The following is a 17721-nucleotide window of genomic DNA, read 5'->3' as shown; positions in this document are numbered from 1 at the left end:
CACGATGAAGATTGTCGACAGCGCTTCAGCACCAAAGATGTCTCTGCAGAGTTGTTCAATGTATGACTCCATCCTGCCAGTGTTGGTGGATTCCAGCAGGCCCGCTATTCGTATGTTATTACGGCGTGAGCGAGCTTCCAACTCCTCTGACTTTGCCTTAATAACCTCCAGTACTTTCTCCATACCCGTGCATTTGGTGGCTGTGGCATGTGATTCGTCCTCCACGCTGGATATCCTATTTTCGGCGGTATCTAGCCTCTCCCCTTGTTTGTCTAGTTTGGCCGCCATGCTGTCCACTCGTCCTGTGAGGTGGTCCAGCTTGCCATTGATGTCCTGTAAGTTGACTTGGATGGCTTTCAGTATGCTTTCCATGGCACTGCCTTCACTGGTTTCCGGTTCCACATCTTTTTCTGAGGGCACGTTCTGCCCTTTTGGCGTTTTCCGGGGCTCGAACGTTAATTTGGCCTGGGGTTTCTCTGGCTTGCCCATTGTGCCTGATTGAGCTCTGCCGCAGTATCAGGGAACGTGCCACCCGCACCTGAAGCCCAGCAAGGCGTCTTCCCGTTGTGTGATGAAACTTAGTAGATTGTTGTGATGGAGCAGCCCGTGTCTGGTTTCCACCTATAGGCAGCTACATAGATTGAGTTTGAGTAGCGCGGCAGCAACACCCCCACACCACATCCAGGGCTCTCCACAGTGGAGTGTGGTCTTTGCAGTCTTTAGGTGTGGTGATCACGGTGGTAGGCTGGGCCCACATGTTCCGATGTTCCCCCACCACTGTTGCGGTTTGTCATCGTGACGTCGTCGCACCCGTGAGTGCCAGCCGAGTCTTTGCCGTCGATGGATAGATCTGCCCTGTGCGCGCGTGGAGAGGGATTGCGCGGGGCAGTGAGTTAGTGATGACTTGATTTCGCAGCTCCCCTTGCCACTCCGACAGACACAGTCTCTAGCTGCTATTAGGGTGGTGTATTGGCGTGACTACCTATTAGTGTGGCGCTGTGAGGACGTGAAGCTTGGTGATGTCCTCTTAAGTAGTTCTGTGAGCACTGGCGGTTGTCGGGTATGTCCGCGTTGGCGTGGTGGCTTGTGTGAGAACCTTGCTTAGTGAATGCGCCAATGAGCCCAAAATGGCCGACATGGACCGGCCTCAGAACGAACAGCACAACGCCATCCAGTAATTGCCCGAGTTTCACCAGTCGGGTGCTCCGCATGCGTAGGGGGTCCACGCGGTGAGGGTAGCGTGGCTTGTGTAGTCGTGTTCGTGCTTTGGACAGACCCCAGTCGGCCTGTAGCCCAGTTGGTCGGATGGTATCTTTCTACGAGAGTCGCCACCCCACTCCTCAGTGTATGGACACATTCCCTCCAGTCGGAGTAGCCGGGTAGTTGACGCCTGAAGCGTCACAGACGCACACTATTGCCCCATTCCGCCCCATGGATCTGTCTTCGGTTTGTCCAATGGACCTGCACAGTCTATCATGCCCCACAGCACAGCTTTGCACCCGGACAGTCACTCCGCTACAGACACGTTCACAGCGGGGGGGGTTAAGCGGCGAGAAAGCTCCCGGTCCCGGTTAGCCTGCTGGGTCAATGGGCGCCGCCATTTTGTGCGTTATGTATGCCCGCCTATGATTGCCGACTTGTCCCTGTTAGTTCAAGGTTACTGCAGGGCAGGCTTGCAGTGAGTGGTATTTATCACGGCTTTATCCTAGCCTGCAGTCAGTGTGCATGCCCACTGTCACAGGGGGTGACCAGCGCTGCTCATTGCCGGCAATTTCTGTCCGTGAAGGGGACTGGCGGCGCCATTTTGCGCAGTGGTGTCACTTCAGGGCTGCTAGGCGCCGGTACATGCATTTGTGAACAGCCGCACTCACCCCTGCAGAACTGTGCGTCCGTAGTCGGCCCTCACCGCATATATCTCGGGTAGCGCCGGTGTGTTTCACTGCCACATGATGCCGATCGCTCCCGTGTTGAAGGACGCTGCGGCCGCCATGATGGTTGCTTCCGTGGGCCGCACTCCACCGGTGATTTCTGCCGTTAGCGGGGGTTCAAACGCTCAATTCCTCTCCCGGTGCATGCCCCGCATGTTCCGATGGCCAGAGGCGTGATTTGCGGAATTGTTAGATCTGTATTAACGCACTGTAAACGCCGTTAATCAAGTGCCTGGCGGAGCTGCTCTCTCAAGCAGCCATCCCGCTGTGCGCTCCCTAGCGCCCCTAGGTTAAATAAACATTTCAAATACATGTATTGTTATGCCTAAAATGCATTGAGTACATAGTTTGAGTGGACATACAGGTCAAAGGGCTGGTTTAAAACAAGCCTAAGGACATAAATCTTTGCAACAGATGTGCAACAGATGTGCTTTCAGACATAGTAAATCTAAATCGCAACTTTCTGCAAGCACTTGTGCATTTATTTAATGACGGAGGTCATTCAGAAGCGATCACTAACAGGACATCTGCTAAAGAACAGCCAATGTTCCTTTCCATCTGCTTCTTAGGTCCATCACTTTGTTTAGAAGTAAGGGTATATCCAAGTTTTGTAACGATGGAGCCTTATGTGGCTCTTGTCTTGAAAACTCTTTGCCTGTGGACCAGCTGAACAACGTCCGAATACTCACCCTGTATACTGTAAGTATTTTTCATGGCAACCTTCACGCGGGGTATGGCTGTCACAAACAGGGAAAACAGTAGAGATTTCCCTATGATCTAGCGAAACCTCCTAATGCATCAAGGACATTTTTGTTTCTATTTCTCAGAAACAACCCTTCCCCCACCCCACTTCAGGGTTGGTTTCGAAATATAAAATATGTCGACATGGCCTTTAGGACATGGCTGCACAGACAGCATTGCATTTTCTCAAGCGATGATTGGTTTGTGTTTGCGAAAACACCCCATCCTTGCTACGGGGTTCTCCAAATATACCAAGGCAGTCCCCATTGGGCTCCATTTGCATGAAAGTAGCCTTTCCAATCTCTAAATTAGTTATTCTCTTTATTAGATGTCCTTTATCTGTTGCTTTAATTGTATAAAATGTCTTTCAGATCACTCTGATATTGTTTGGGTAAGTTTAATATCATGAAAAATATATTTCAGGTCACTGAGTAGTTAGGAGGAGGATGCCACATTTATTGCCAATGTGAGCACAGATGTAAATGGAATACCTAAAAGGGAATAAACCTGGAAAGAAATGTTATTTTAGAACATAAAAGGATTACTCAAGTCAAGTCAAAACCACTTTAATCGATTAATTAAAATCAGAAAAGTACACATACAAAACACAAATCATAAAATACATTTGGGTGAAACCAGAAAAGTTAAAAAGGACACTTTATTTTATTTTATTTATTTTTTATTTATTTTTTTATATATTTTTTTTAAAACCAGAGAAATGATTACTCATTTATAGAGTGCTACGACACGGCTGAAAAAGGGTACAGAAGAGACAAGGTGTCGGGACTAATTGGTTTAATCGCTTCACCCACAAACCAATTCCCAAGAGTTCTCACTCAACAGATCTCTAACAAATTATTGCCTGTTCTAGAATCTCATGCCATCAAATGCAGTCGTTCTAGCAGACTCAAGAGAGGCGTGGTCAGCAGCCTGCAAGATGGCTGCATTTTTGTAAGCTCCTAGGCTGGTGGCTGGCATCCCTCAACATCATGTCCTCCAGTGGCCTGAAAAGGGCCAGCCTGGCTCTCCCCTAAACCCCCCACTACCTGCAGAACTTGAGGGATGAGGAATCGCGGTGCTCTGGCCAAGGACCTGAGATAGAGATGACTAGCCGGCTTGTACTCTGGTATGCACTAGATAGAGGCCGCGACCTTAGTCTTGGAGGCGGCTGTAGGCCGAGACGATGAGCTCCCTGGCACTGAAGGAGAACCCCCTGGAGTGACAAGGCGGATGCCAATGAGACCCACCTGCACCCAACACCTAACCACATTTCGATAATTTTCTTACATTTTTTTTATAAGAAACGTTTTCCCAATCAAACAGAATTACGCTTACATTAATATCAGCATGGTGATGTTACTGTAAAGTGAAAGCCATGTGTCTTCTACAAGAATGGGTTTCCCAATCAAACAAAATGCTGCTCAAGCTAATACCAGCATGATGAAGTCACTACACAGCATTTTCTGTTTTCCTTTAGCTCACTTATATTTCCCAATTGTTGGACTTGGTTCTCTTTTAAGGGCCACCTCCAATTTTTGCCTTCTCCCCTCCTGCTTTCTGAAATTCATTTCTGATGGCTTTATGCTCTCTAAACTTTAATATTGCTAACCAGTGCTAAAGTGCTGGTGCTCCCTCCATAAAACATGGTAAAATTGGCCTACACCTGATTGGCACATTTAATGTACTTATAAGCCCCTAGTTCATGGTGCTACAAGTACCCAGGGCCCCTAAAATTAAATGCTACAAGTGTGCTTGTAGCACTTATTGTACCCCCACTTACCTATCCCTTTAAAACATGTCTGAAGTCTGCCATTGCAGCCTGTACTGCCATTTTAAAACTATCAATTTGACATAAACCTTTTTCCAGGCCTCAACTTCCCTTTTTAATGCATATAAGTCACCCCTATGACTGTGCGAAGCTTTGATTGGGAACAGGTAGAAATGTAATGTTTCTTCTCCAAAGTATTTTAACTTAAAATCCTCTTTAATGGTAAAGTTGGATTATAAATCACAATTCTGAAAATGTCACTTTTAGAAAGTTGGCATTTTCTTGTCCTAACCATTTGGAGCCTGCAGCCTGTGTTCTGGTCACATGTATGTATGTATGTGTGTGTTCTTATATAGCGCTCGACTTACCCTTGGGCATCTCGGCGCTTGCATTGGGAACCCGTCCTGGCTTTTTCCCTGTGAGATAACCCGTACTGGGCATCCCCAGGGTGAAAGCCAGGCATCCCGCCACGGGGGGCCATAGTGGAGATTAAGCAAGCTATTGCCCAGAGTTGCAGAGTGTGAACCTGTGATTCGAGTAGGCACCGAAGTCAGAATTATCGAGTCCGTGGACACTTGGGCTCAGACCCTGCCGCGTCGGGAATTGAACCCTGGTCCCGGGTCTGACCTCTACTTCAGGGTATGCCTCCTCTAACCAGTGAGCCACACTTCTCCACTATGACTATGGATAGGTGGGAGCTGCCCTTTGTGTTTTCCTCCCAGATAGTAAGACAAAGGAGAACTAGTTGTTGGGAGGATTGATGAGGCAGAGCTGTTCCCCGCCTCATTTATCAAAGGGATGCCTCCGGCACACACACAAATGAACTTGACACAAGAATGTTGACACCCTAGACCACTTGGAGCCTTGGCACTGGAAGGTAGTAACTATCCAATATGAGGGTCGCCAGGATGTCACCACCCCTTTAAAGGTTGGCACCTTTAATGGACCTTCAGACCAACACTCCAGTTCACCTGTGGAGGGCACCAAAAGGAATAACTTCTGTGTAGAGGATTGGCTATGGGGCCTGTGGAGGGCACCTGAGGACTGTCCTGCTGCTTCAAGCCTGCTTGTACCCCAGAGAATTGCCCTGCTGCTTAAGACCTCTTTGCTGCTTGAACCAAAGACTACCAGAGTGACGCCAAGAGCTAGTTGGCAGGCCTGCTGTGTGAGCTAAAATGACATAGCGATCTCCAGAGACCTTGAACCCTGTATTTGAGCTCTGCTGGTGTGAGTCCTGGATGCTTGGGTGTGGTGATGAAGGTGCTGCTCCTGACTAACCATAAAAGCTGGAACATAGAAATTTGTTTGCCAAAACGTACTCTGAGAATTCACTGAGAACCAGGACCTACTTGCTCGCCGATCCAACCAAGGTGCAACATCAGTGAGCATTACTTTGGTGTAGCTCCCACTTTGTACTTTTTTCAATAGATGCAGCACATGTTTTCTCTTTCCCTTTGATGCAAGGCTGACAGCAGCTTTGATTGCAGCGCTGCCCTGAGTCAAACATTAGTAAATCTGGTCCCAAATGTGTCGATGATGAGGGGGCTAGGCAGGGCTGTTGGAATGGTGAGGAAGCTGCCCAAACAGGCTTTGCACAAGCAGTAATCAGCTACACTGAGCGGCAAATGCACTGCTCATGTATGACTAGTATCTCAGTCTAACAATTGTTTTACAGATGAGGAGGGACAAAATAAGTAACAACAAATACTTGGATTACTTAGCCCAATGAGGCCCCAACATAGACCATCCCAAATGTTATTCCCACAATTCTACTAGAGAATGAGGGTTGAAGCCTCAGCCTCATTGATCTTTTGATATCAAAGACGAGCTAGTCCTTCTCCACATCCTGTTATCTCAAGCAGAAAACAACATAGTCAAATAGACCATATAAGGAATCAGGAGGATGGGAGGGAACATAGGACTGTGGTGAGTAAGACTATGACTCGGAGTTATGAAGATTACCAGTAAGTAATCCGGGCATTAACTCCTCATCTGAATTCCTCGTTCTAATGAGGATGTACTCAAACTATCCTCCCTTACATGGTCATATAAAAAAAGAAAGAATACCCAGCATATTTAGTTTGATAGCATCTTAAACCAACACTGCTGAAGGAACCCCTACACCAAAAGCAGTAGAACCCCCTTCCCCTAACTATAGCCTATAAGGTGAAACAAACATAATTGGGGAGGCCCAAGTAGTCGCATTGCAAATTCCCTTAGGGAACACCTCCTTGTATGCTGCCCGTGATGCAGACATTGCTCTTGTTGATGTTCCTTTGACTGCATTTAAAGGGGAGGAATCACATAAGTCGTAGACAGTCAACATGGTCTACTTAACCTACCTACTCAAAGAAGAAGAGTTTGGGTGAAGACCTTGTTGGAAGTTCCAAAGGTTAGAAATAGGAATTGAACTTTACTGTACTCTTCAGAATGAACCTTATAGATTGATAATGCCCTACGGACATCTAACAAATGCAGAGGAGCATCTTTGTCCAAAGAAAGCTCAGAAAAAAAACAGATAAAACAATCTCCTTGTTTAAATGAAAGAAGCCACTTTCAGGGAAAACGCTGGATTGGTTATCAATACGACTTTGTGTGGAATTAATTTTTAGGTATGGTTCTTCCACCAGCAAATCACCAATCTACCCATATCAACTAATAGACATAATTGCGGCTAGATAAAAAACCTTGAGCATTACAATTTTTAAAGGTGTGGATTCTAGAGGCTCAATTGGGGGCCTTAAAGAACTTTAAGGACTAACAGAAGAAGCACCTCTTTGCTTCTGTTTCTGAAAGTTTCCCTATGTACAGAAGAGTCTGAGATGGCTCCAAATGAGATTTTTGGAAGTTTAAAATAAACCCATGCTCCTGCAGGACTCTGTACACAGTCTGAACATGAAGTAACGACTTGGAAAAAGAAGATGCTAAAATTAGTAAATCATCAAGATGGTCAGTGGCGACTCCTCCATTAAGGCGGAGGAGCATCGCCCCACTGCTCATGAATCTGTATAAACAAAAAAATTAAATGATAATAATTGAAGTTGTTATGGTGTCTTTTTCATATGGTCAAGCTAGGGTGGGGTGGAGTTTGCCTCCCTTAACGTCGCGAGGAGTGGTTGTGCATTCTGAAAAGTGTACATGAATGTTTGACCAGCCCTCTTGGGCTAGCCAAACATTCATGAGCACTTTGCATGTTGTCCATGCAGGCTGCATTACAGCCTACATGGAGAACATGCCCAGGCTCCCATTCCCTCGGCGCTCAGACCAATCACAACAATGCTTTGCAGCATTGTTATTGGCTCAGAGGAGCCACAAGACGGCATTGTTGTGATTGGATGTGGGGAGCCTGGATGCTTCCCAGTCTCCGGAAGAGACTCACTCGACATGGGAGAGACGCAGCGATGGAGAGCAGAGGCGAGATCAGGTAAGAGATTCCACCCGGCCGTCACTGAATTTAGGGAAAAAGATGAATGCCTTGTTTATGCAACAACCCCACCAATGGAGCAAGCACTATAGTAAATATTCTTGGTGCTAAGGAAAGTCCACAAGACAATACTCTAAACTGGTACCACCAACACATTTAAATAGTACCCCTTCCCCTCTTCCTCCAGTGGAACAGACTCTATGGAATTCTTTATTAGTAGATCATCTATACCCTGAAGAATGACCTTCCATTTCTGAGTATTGTGAGAAACTTAAGTGTCTACAAAAATATGTCAGGTTCTTTCTGAATCTATTTTGTAACCTTGGTGTATAATATCCAGTACCCAAGCATCTGAGATTGATCTTTCCCAGATGTCGAAAAACTGAAGAAGTCACTACCCAACTGGCCTGGCATAGTCAAGACTTTTGAGGTGTTGATTGCGATGCTCCTGCTGACTGAGACCAGGATTTTACCGGGGAAGGGACATCCTGGTCACATCCTCTCATTGGAAAGTGCTGAAAAGAACCTATAAATCCAGTATGAAAAGCAAAACCTCGTTTTACACCAAAATCATGCCCTCTGGCTGAAAAATTAGGAGGAGCCATTAGCTTCCTGTCTTCTGCTGATTGTGTATTAATTTCTCCAGCTGTGCTCCAAACAATTTGGTTCCATTAAATGAAGATAGCTCAGCTTTTGGGAAGGAATCACTCTCAAATGCCTCATCCATATGCTCCTTTTAGCTGAAATTGCAAATGCTGAAGTGGAAGCAGAAGGAGAGAGAAAATCAAAGGAAATGTCTGCCAGGAAGCTGACCTGCTGTTCCATTGCTGACAGTCTCTCCGTGCAGTCAGAACCTTCCTGGATCCTATACGCCAATGCCTTGAAATCCTTCAACAAGGATTGAACTGTATATGAAACATAAACTGAGGCTATTATGGCAAAGTTAGAGGCAGCATTACCTGCTGTATATAACTTCTTATCAAGCCCTTCTGAAAGTGATGATCTTCCAAAATAATAGAACCATGGGAAGATAGGCCTTCCATAAGAGAGTCAGCTTTTACTAAGGATTGAAACCCTTCCTGAAAACTGTTTAAAGGATATCTCTTTGAGAGAAACCTAGCAAATACCAGTTTCTCAATGTCCTTCCATTATTTTGACAAGGCCTTCTTTATAGCAGGATGGAGACGCAAAACTCTGGTTCCTTACTCTGATATTGTGCAAAAAAATCCTCCTCATTAATTGAGGCTGGTCCAGTGAAGCCAAGATTCTGTCTGATGTGGGTAAACTGTTCCAAAAAAACCAGACTCTGAATGTTGCAACCTCGCTGCTCACAGCTACCCTCAACAGGATCAGCAATCGTGGACTGCTTAGCGGGGGTTCCTGAGCTTTTAAAGCTACTGCAACCGCCTTATTTATCATCTCTTGGAAATCATTAGGAGAAGGAAATCTTTGTTTCACATGATTCACCTGCTCCACCCCCTCCACTTCTTGCCCTTCTCAATGTGTCAACTTTTGGAGCTCGCTTTGCGTCCTTCCCCCTCCATGACTGCAGGAAGTATACTGGAGGCAGCAGAAAGCTCTATTTAATCTCTCCAAATCTTGTGGACCAAATCTAATAAAACTTGGGGTCCGATTCACAAAAGTAATCTGAAACAAAATCTTAACTTTACGACACTGGGTATTCACAGAAGGCATTTAGGAGTAATAAAGTTAGGATTTTGTCTCATTTAAACTTAAGTTTGTCTTAAATTTAATTTAAGACCAAAACTTTAGTTTAACTGCGACAAAATCCTAACTTTAGTACTCCTAAAAGACTTCTGTGAATACCGAAAGTTGTAAACTTCGTTTTTTTCCTCAGATTACTTTTGTGAATCAGGCCCCTGGAATTTACAAAAATCCTTCTTTTCTTTCTAAAATGTGCTTTCTCTTTGCTGTATCCGAGACTACACTAGGTAAGTCTCCACATAGCAATACAGAAAACTGAAAGAACAGAGAAACAACCATAAAGAGGCTAAAGCACTATTGTAAAAACAAGATCTTTTCATTTTTATTATTGTATTCAGACTCAGGATCAGTAGCGGTCGGTGGTGGGAGTGCTGCCGGGCGGTGACGTGGGGTGGGGGAGGGGCATGGTGGGGGGTAGTAAACTATGGAATATGGCCAAATACAGGTAAGTAAACATATTAATAAATAAAACTAATTTCCTTGCACGCACTGCATCGCCAAATTCGATGCAGTGCATGCAACAATATTTGTTTTATTTATTTATATGTTTACTTACCTGCATTTGTCTGTATTCCTTAGTTTACTACCCCCCAGCCTGCCCCTCCCCCCCCCCCACGTCACCGCCCAGCAGCACTCCCACCACCGACCGCTACTGCTCAGGATAAGACTTTTCAAAGAAAATAACATAAAAGAAGAAATACTAATAGGGGCACTCTGTATAGTGTGTAGAGTGGGCGGACATACCTGGATTGCTTTCCGCTGCGGGCCCTTGAACTTTGGAGGCACTTCCCGGTGGGGACATCAAACGCTGGTCTCCCCCGCTGCTGCTACCTTTCACGATCTCTGTGCGCGGCCGCCGAGGGGGCAGACAACATCCCCCAGGAGCCCTTGCGGCCGGACGCCACATATGCCCATTCCGTGCCCGGTGGCACCTAAAAGAACGTCAGCGCTTCGGTGGAGCGGGTGCTCTGTATAGTGTGTAGAGTGGGCGGACATACCTGATTTGCTTTCCGCTGCGGGCCCTTGAACTTTGGAGGCACTTCCCTGTGGGGACATCAAACGCTGGTCTCCCCCGCTGCCGCTGCCTTTCACGATCTCTGTGCGCGGCCGCCAAGGGGGGAGACTACATCCCCCAGGAGCCCTTGCAGCTGGACGCCACGTACGCCCATTCCGCGCCCGGTGGCGCCTAAAAGTACGTCAGAGCTCCGGTGGAGCGGGTGCTCTGCATAGTGTGTAGAGTGGGCGGACATACCTGGATTGCTTTCCGCTGCGGGCCCTTGAACTTTGGAGGCACTTCCCTGTGGGGACATCAAACGCTGGTCTTCCCCGCTGCCGCTGCCTTTCACGATCTCTGTGCGCGGCCGCCAAGGGGGGAGACTACATCCCCCAGGAGCCCTTGCAGCTGGACGCCACGTACGCCCATTCCGCGCCCGGTGGCGCCTAAAAGTACGTCAGAGCTCCGGTGGAGCGGGTGCTCTGTATAGTGTGTAGAGTGGGCGGACATACCTGGATTGCTTTCCGCTGCAGGCCCTTGAACTTTGGAGGCACTTCCCTGTGGGGACATCAAACGCTGGTCTCCCCCGCTGCCGCTGCCTTTCACGATCTCTGTGCGCCGCCGCCGAGGGGGGAGACTACATCCCCCAGGAGCCCTTGCGGCCGGACGCCGCATACCCCCATTCCGCGCCCGGTGTTGCCTTAAAGAACGTCAGAACTCCCGCGTCGCGGGACACACATGGGCAGGCGCCGGGCTAAGCCCGGGCAAAGGGGGGGCCGTCCGTGGCCATCCGGGGCCAGAAGAGGCTGGGCTGGGCCACCCCACGAAGAAGTTGGACTTGGTACTTTTTATTAGTTTTGTGGTATTGTTTAATTTACTGACTATTGTCCTGTATATTTTGGCTAAAGCATGAATAAGCTCAATACTCCCAAAAACAGATCTGTGGTAGGGACTTTAGACGCCTTTTTGTTAAGGGCAGAATCCGTTTAAACCACAAAATTGCGCTCACTCAGCGAAGATTGTCCCTTGAACCCCTCTCCCGCCCAGTAGACTCTCTCTGACACCTACAATGCTGCCATCGAACGTAATGGCTATTGATGAGACCTCTTTGTTAATTGCTGGTTCCCCAGGTCAGGTGGGACTTGATTCCCCTTTAAGTGCTAGTTTAGTATCATCATCCAGGTAAAATAATTTAAGTTATAACCAGAGGGCAAAAGGCAAAATGTAAACGCAACCATATAAACAAGGAAGAACCCCCTGTAAATAACCCTAAAGGGAAGGGTAATCCAAATCAACGTAAATTTGTTGTAAATCCCCCTGGAAGGAAAGGGAAAAAGGGTATAAACGTAGGCAAACCCAAGGGCCACGCAGATAATGTTCCCGACCGAAATAGTCTGGATAAGCCTGAAGAGGAGGAGAACTTTTGGGGAAGAATGGAGACTTTAATGACGACACTCTTAGAGCCTATACACCTAAAAATTACTACTGTAGAAACTCGGGTAGCTAAAATAGAGGAAAAGATGATTAACATCTGTCAATCTGCCCAGATGGTGCATACCAACATATTAGTTTATCCATCCCCCAATAAAACGACAGAAATCCCTAAGGGTTTGACTTCGGTTATGGCTAACCCTGGACAATCCAAAAACAGGAAGGTTAATACCATACTGGAACATATTAACCCAGCGCGTAACATTGGAACCAGTGAGGCAAATCCAAAAGGCCCAAGTAGGAGAGGTAACGTTAATGGTAAAACTAACTGTGATATTGGCAGAGACCAACCTGACCGAAGGGATATTCCAAACAAACCTTCACTAACTCTAAACCTACCGCCAGAAGCCACGCCATATACAGTTGTTTTAGCTAATATCCCAGTTTTACCCCCCAATGTTTTTGAGCACTGGTCAGCACTGAGGAATAAATCCCTTCATTTTCTAACCACTAGGACTGGATTTAAAAACTTTCTGTTTTCTGAATTCAAAATGGCTAGAAGGGTTAGCTGGGTAGGTTCATCCCCTAAATCCTTAATTGGAGACTGTGTTATCTTAACTTTTAGGACCCCGCATTTTGTGCGTAACATCATTGAGTGGGGTTTCAGTGGGATGGTTAACACCGAGGACATTAACATCCTAACTTTGGGTTTCTTTTATCGTCCCATGGATTCTGTAATGTACCCAGGCCCTGGACGTCTAGTTGAAAATTACTTAGGTCCTAGACAAGTAAGATACTGTATACCGACATCAAACCATTTTGAGGTTTTGAGTGGTCTAGAAACTAATGACTGACTGCAAATGGAGAACTCTGTAAAACTACCTAGTGAAGCAGTCCAATATAACCTTATGCTCAATCAGGGGGACCTTATGAGTCAGAGGGTGGAGGAGCCTAGGATTCCAGGGATTGAGGGTACGGTTTTCGAAGCTGGCTCTGAGTTAGTGCACCCCAATGGGTCTACACTGGAAGGTGTCAGCCCTCCTGTACTTGCTCCAACCCCTGTTGTATCCTCAGTATGTCATGTCACCTCCTGGAACATTGCTGGAATTAAATCAAAAATCAATAATCCAATTTGTCAGGATTTTATTCAGTCCCAAGAACTGCTTTGTTTCCAGGAAACGTGGACCAAGGAAGCGGTCCACCTAAATAGGTATAAGACTTATCACACCCCGGCTGTCGAGGCCGTGTGTGGGAGAGCGAAGGGAGGGCTAAGTGTTTACCTTTCCAATAACTTGAATTTAAAACTGGTTACAGAGCCTGTTTAAGATGTTTACTTTCAACTTCTAGTACTTGATCTGGACTCCGTTACCTCTATTGCCCTGGTTAATTTTTATAATAATATCCCCTCTGGCGAAGTATCGAATGTTATTAACAATATGTTCAAAGTACTGTCCTGCCTGATTAAAAGTAGAAGGAAAGATGTGATGATTCTTCTGGCAGGTGATTTTAATTGTACTTTATGTAGAAAGGCGGAAGATAATCGATGTGGAGTGTTATTGGAAGAGGGCATGTGTCTATCTCATTTTAGTCATACTGCTCTGGGTGATCAATTAAACAAAGTACTTAATAATTTTGATCTTGGTTTCGCAAATGAACCATGTGTATTGCCATCTTCTTTCCTTCCAACATTTAATGGTAGGGGTTGTTGTTCCACTATTGATTATGTTCTTGCCGCTAGTAATTACGCTCATAGAATCCATTCTTTCAAACTCTCTGATAATTCACTAAGTGACCATTTTCCTCTCTGTCTGGCCATCTTATTGCCAACGAAAAACACTTTAAGGATTATTAAAAGTGAGCGAGTTCGAGAGAACTTATCTATTGGTAGCACAAACGGTTACTCTTTATGATGGGCCATGGTTGATCAATCAGAAATACTTAAAACAGTAATCGGTAAATGTATGTCAGAGTTTGCGATATGCTTGGGTGAAGATACCGCCCCTTCAACTCTTCTTGCCTCTTTTTTAACTATTACAAATGCGATAAGGAACTCTCTTATTAGGCAATATAAGAATAACAGAATTCAGGGAGGATGGTTTGATTCTAAATGCACCCAAGCCTATGCACTCTTAAAGAAAGAACTACATACAAATCCAAGAAGTATTATTGAGGTGAGGAGACTTAGGAATGTATGTAAACTAGCAGTCAGAGATAGGAAGAATATGTTAAAACTAGAGGCCTGGGAAGCTCTGCATTTAGCATCTGTAAATAATGATAGTGCAGGCTTTTGGAAGGTCATTAGAACTCCCTTCCTAGCGGAAGAGACTGGTCCTAAAATTGAGATAGCTATCCCAGAAGCGGATTTGATTAGGCCTTTTGCTCAGGTTTATGAGGGAGATAAACTATCACTTGCCCCTTGTCACACTATTGCCTATTCTAAATCAAGGAATTTGGCGTTTACCTTGGAGGAAGTTGAAAGGGCCCTCCATGCTAGCCAGGGTGGTAAGTCTCCTGGCCCGGATGGTGTCCCCATAGAAATATTTAAGGCAAGCATCTCTCTGTGGGGGCCTCTTCTGGTCCAGGTGCTTAATGCAAGCAGTAATACTGTTTTTTTATCTACCTGGGTGGAGTCCACAATCGTGCCTATCTTCAAAAAAGGGAATAGACATGATCCGGGATGTTACAGACCTATCTCCCTGTTGGAATTTTTCACAAAGATAACTGGGCGGATAATCTTGGAGTGTCTCCTGGACTGGGCTGATGACAACTCCATTTTATCTGATTTACAATATGGATGCCGGGCTGGCCTAGGTATGATAGAGCAAGGCTTAAATCTTTTAATGTTGGTAGGAGAGTACACAAGGGCTAAGAAAGGAAATCTGTTTTTAGCTTTTGTGGACCTCTCGGCCGCATTCGACTGTCTGGTCCACTCTAAACTGTGGGGCTTGCTAGGACACTTAGGGGTTGATGAAAATATTATTTATTTTCTTAAACGTTTTTATAATGACGCGTCAGCTCGCGTCCGCTATGGCCTGAGGGGTGAACGCACGGCTGCAATCCCAAGTAGGAGTGGAGTCAGGCAGGGATGTGTCCTGGCCTCATTCCTTTTTAATTTGTATATAAACGGTTTGGAGGTGGCCTTGTGTAGAGATAGCTTAGATTCCCCGTATGTATCAGGCCGCCCAATTTCGGCCCTTTTGTACGCAGACGATGCTGTGCTAATGTCTCATACCCAAGTGGGTCTTCAGCGCGTGGTGGACAGTTTCACCCTCTTCATGAAAGATCTTGGATTAAGGGTGAACTCTTCTAAAACATTCATTATGCGCTGTGGCAAGGGTTTTAAGACAAATAGGGCTATTTTTATTGCAGGACAGAAGCTCGAGGCAACCAAGCAATTTTCATATTTAGGCACATTATTTGCGCAGAATGAGTCTCGGGCCCAAGCTGTAGCAGCGAAGAAATTGGCGATGGCACGTTCTACTTCTGCCCTCATCACTTTTGCCAAAAATTGGGTAAAAGCCCTCCCACCGAGTTAATTAAAATCTATAAGGCAAAATGTGTATCTACTGCTACTTATGGGAGTGGGGTATGGGGTTTTGCCGACTCTACACCCATTCAGGTAATTGAATTTTTTTTTTTTAATATATTTTAGCTGCACCGAACAGTTCCTCAGGGTATATCTGCCATGCAGAATATACTCTAAATAAAGCCCCTCAAACAAAGTAAAATGAAGCACATTTGGAGAGTAAATAAGCAGAAATACAGAAACTCAGAACAAACTATTTTTTTAATCTAAGTTAGGATGACGATTATAGAATTGAAATAGTCATATTTTTTCTAAAGGACAAAAAGCATATACATATCGCTGCCGGTAAATTAAAATCTTGATAATCCATTGAATCGCTAAATTCGAGAAACATATTACGTGATTTCTGTCCCTTTTTTTAGCCATGCAGAGATTTTTTAACAGGAGCAAAGGTTGATAAACAACGAGGAAGGCATAGCATGAGCCTGCATTTCTTTTCATAAAATATATGCTACAAACAGGAAGGGAAACTGGACTGAAAGACCGCAGCCATTTGAAACGCCATTCCTTTTGCCAAAACCCGGAGCCAAGTGATCTCTTAAAAATCAGATATTATTGTGAAACTGATTTCTAGTTGGCGACTTCAATTTCGAATATGCAAATTGTGAGGAAAAAGGGTCCTTAAAATACCATTTCTATGGTTTCTCTATGTGAAGGATGGTTGTGCAGACAATGCACCTATATTACAGCTGCTCTTGCAGCTGCCACGAGCCTTGCACGCTCAAATAATGACAGTGATTGATAGTCAAATTACATTGCCAGTACATTTCTGTGTCAAGCTCATTATTATACAGAGTGCCTTGGTTGCTCTAGGGAATGTGTTACATTTAGCTGCTCACAAGATGGATTCCCTCGCATCTCGCAAATGAAATCAAAATCTCAAGACTAAAAACCTGATGAGCCATAAACAATAAATCCTCTGCACATGGAAGTAGAACGATAACATTAATTAGCTGGGATCAATTGGAAATGCAATAAAATAATTTGAACAAGTAAATTTTATTATTGAAATAAATTAGGATTAATGTGACCAATATTGTGTGTGTATCATGCTCTTACATTGTATTTAAATCTTGTTTTGTCATGGTGGATTGGGGGGTTCATATGTTCTACTAGTCTTTGGTACTTCTAGTGCTGCCTTGCTTGCTTACATATTTAGAGAAGGGTGGACAAACTTATTTGTTTAGGCTTTTGTACAGTGCATGCACACAGAGGAATACAACATTGAATGGACGCATGGACATTTACAGCGCAGAGTGCACAAGCCAAAATATCAATGCACCAGCCAAACATACAGGAATCAATGACACAGACCAGTAGCAGGAGGAACAAGATGATGGGCGACAGCAGATCACAAGGTGCTGTGATGTTCAGAGCAGCTCTAGGGATGTACTTCAGGGGAGCACGGGGTGATGTACCTCATAGAAGCACTGGGTAATGAAACTTAGAGAGCGCTGGTTGTTGCAACTCAGGGGTGTACTGAGTGATGTGTCTCGGGGGAACGTTGCACTAGGTAATTAACCTCAAGTATACACACGGTGATGTGCCTCACAGGAGCACGTGGTGATGTGCCTGATTGGAACCCTGAGGGCCTGATTTAAAAAACTAAAATGACACTATGTATAAATGTACTATTTTTCAGCATTCACAAACTACAGACTTACAGTACCTTTGTCATTTTAGAGACTCCACAGTTAAGGCAGACAACTCCACACATAATAATATAGGACAGGCCTATCTTGTTATATGCTGAGTTCCCCACCCCGACTGGGGTCTCTCTGCAGTTTTAACCCGTTGCATGCTTGTGACGGAACCGCTCCGTCACAAGCCTCGGGTGAGCTGTGCTTGTGACGGAACGGTTCCGTCACGGCCCGCTCGCCGCGCCTGCGCTGACAAATTAATGGGCGGGCGGGTTCGTGACGGAACCATTCCGTCACAAGCACAGCTCACCCGCGAGCCGTGACGGTGCGGTTCCGTCACAAGCACGGAACCGCCGCGAGGCCGCCCCACCCCCTTAGCGCTGCGGCGGAATAGCCGCCGCAGCGAAGGGGTTAAAGTTACTATTAAATCAGAGTTTATGAATACCCAAAAATAATAAACTTACACAAAAGTTCACCGTTGTGA

This window comes from Lissotriton vulgaris, chromosome 9 (genome assembly GCF_964263255.1).
Source record: "Lissotriton vulgaris chromosome 9, aLisVul1.2, whole genome shotgun sequence".
Classification (NCBI taxonomy): Eukaryota; Metazoa; Chordata; class Amphibia; order Caudata; family Salamandridae; genus Lissotriton; species Lissotriton vulgaris.
Note: the sequence above shows the minus strand (reverse complement) of the source record.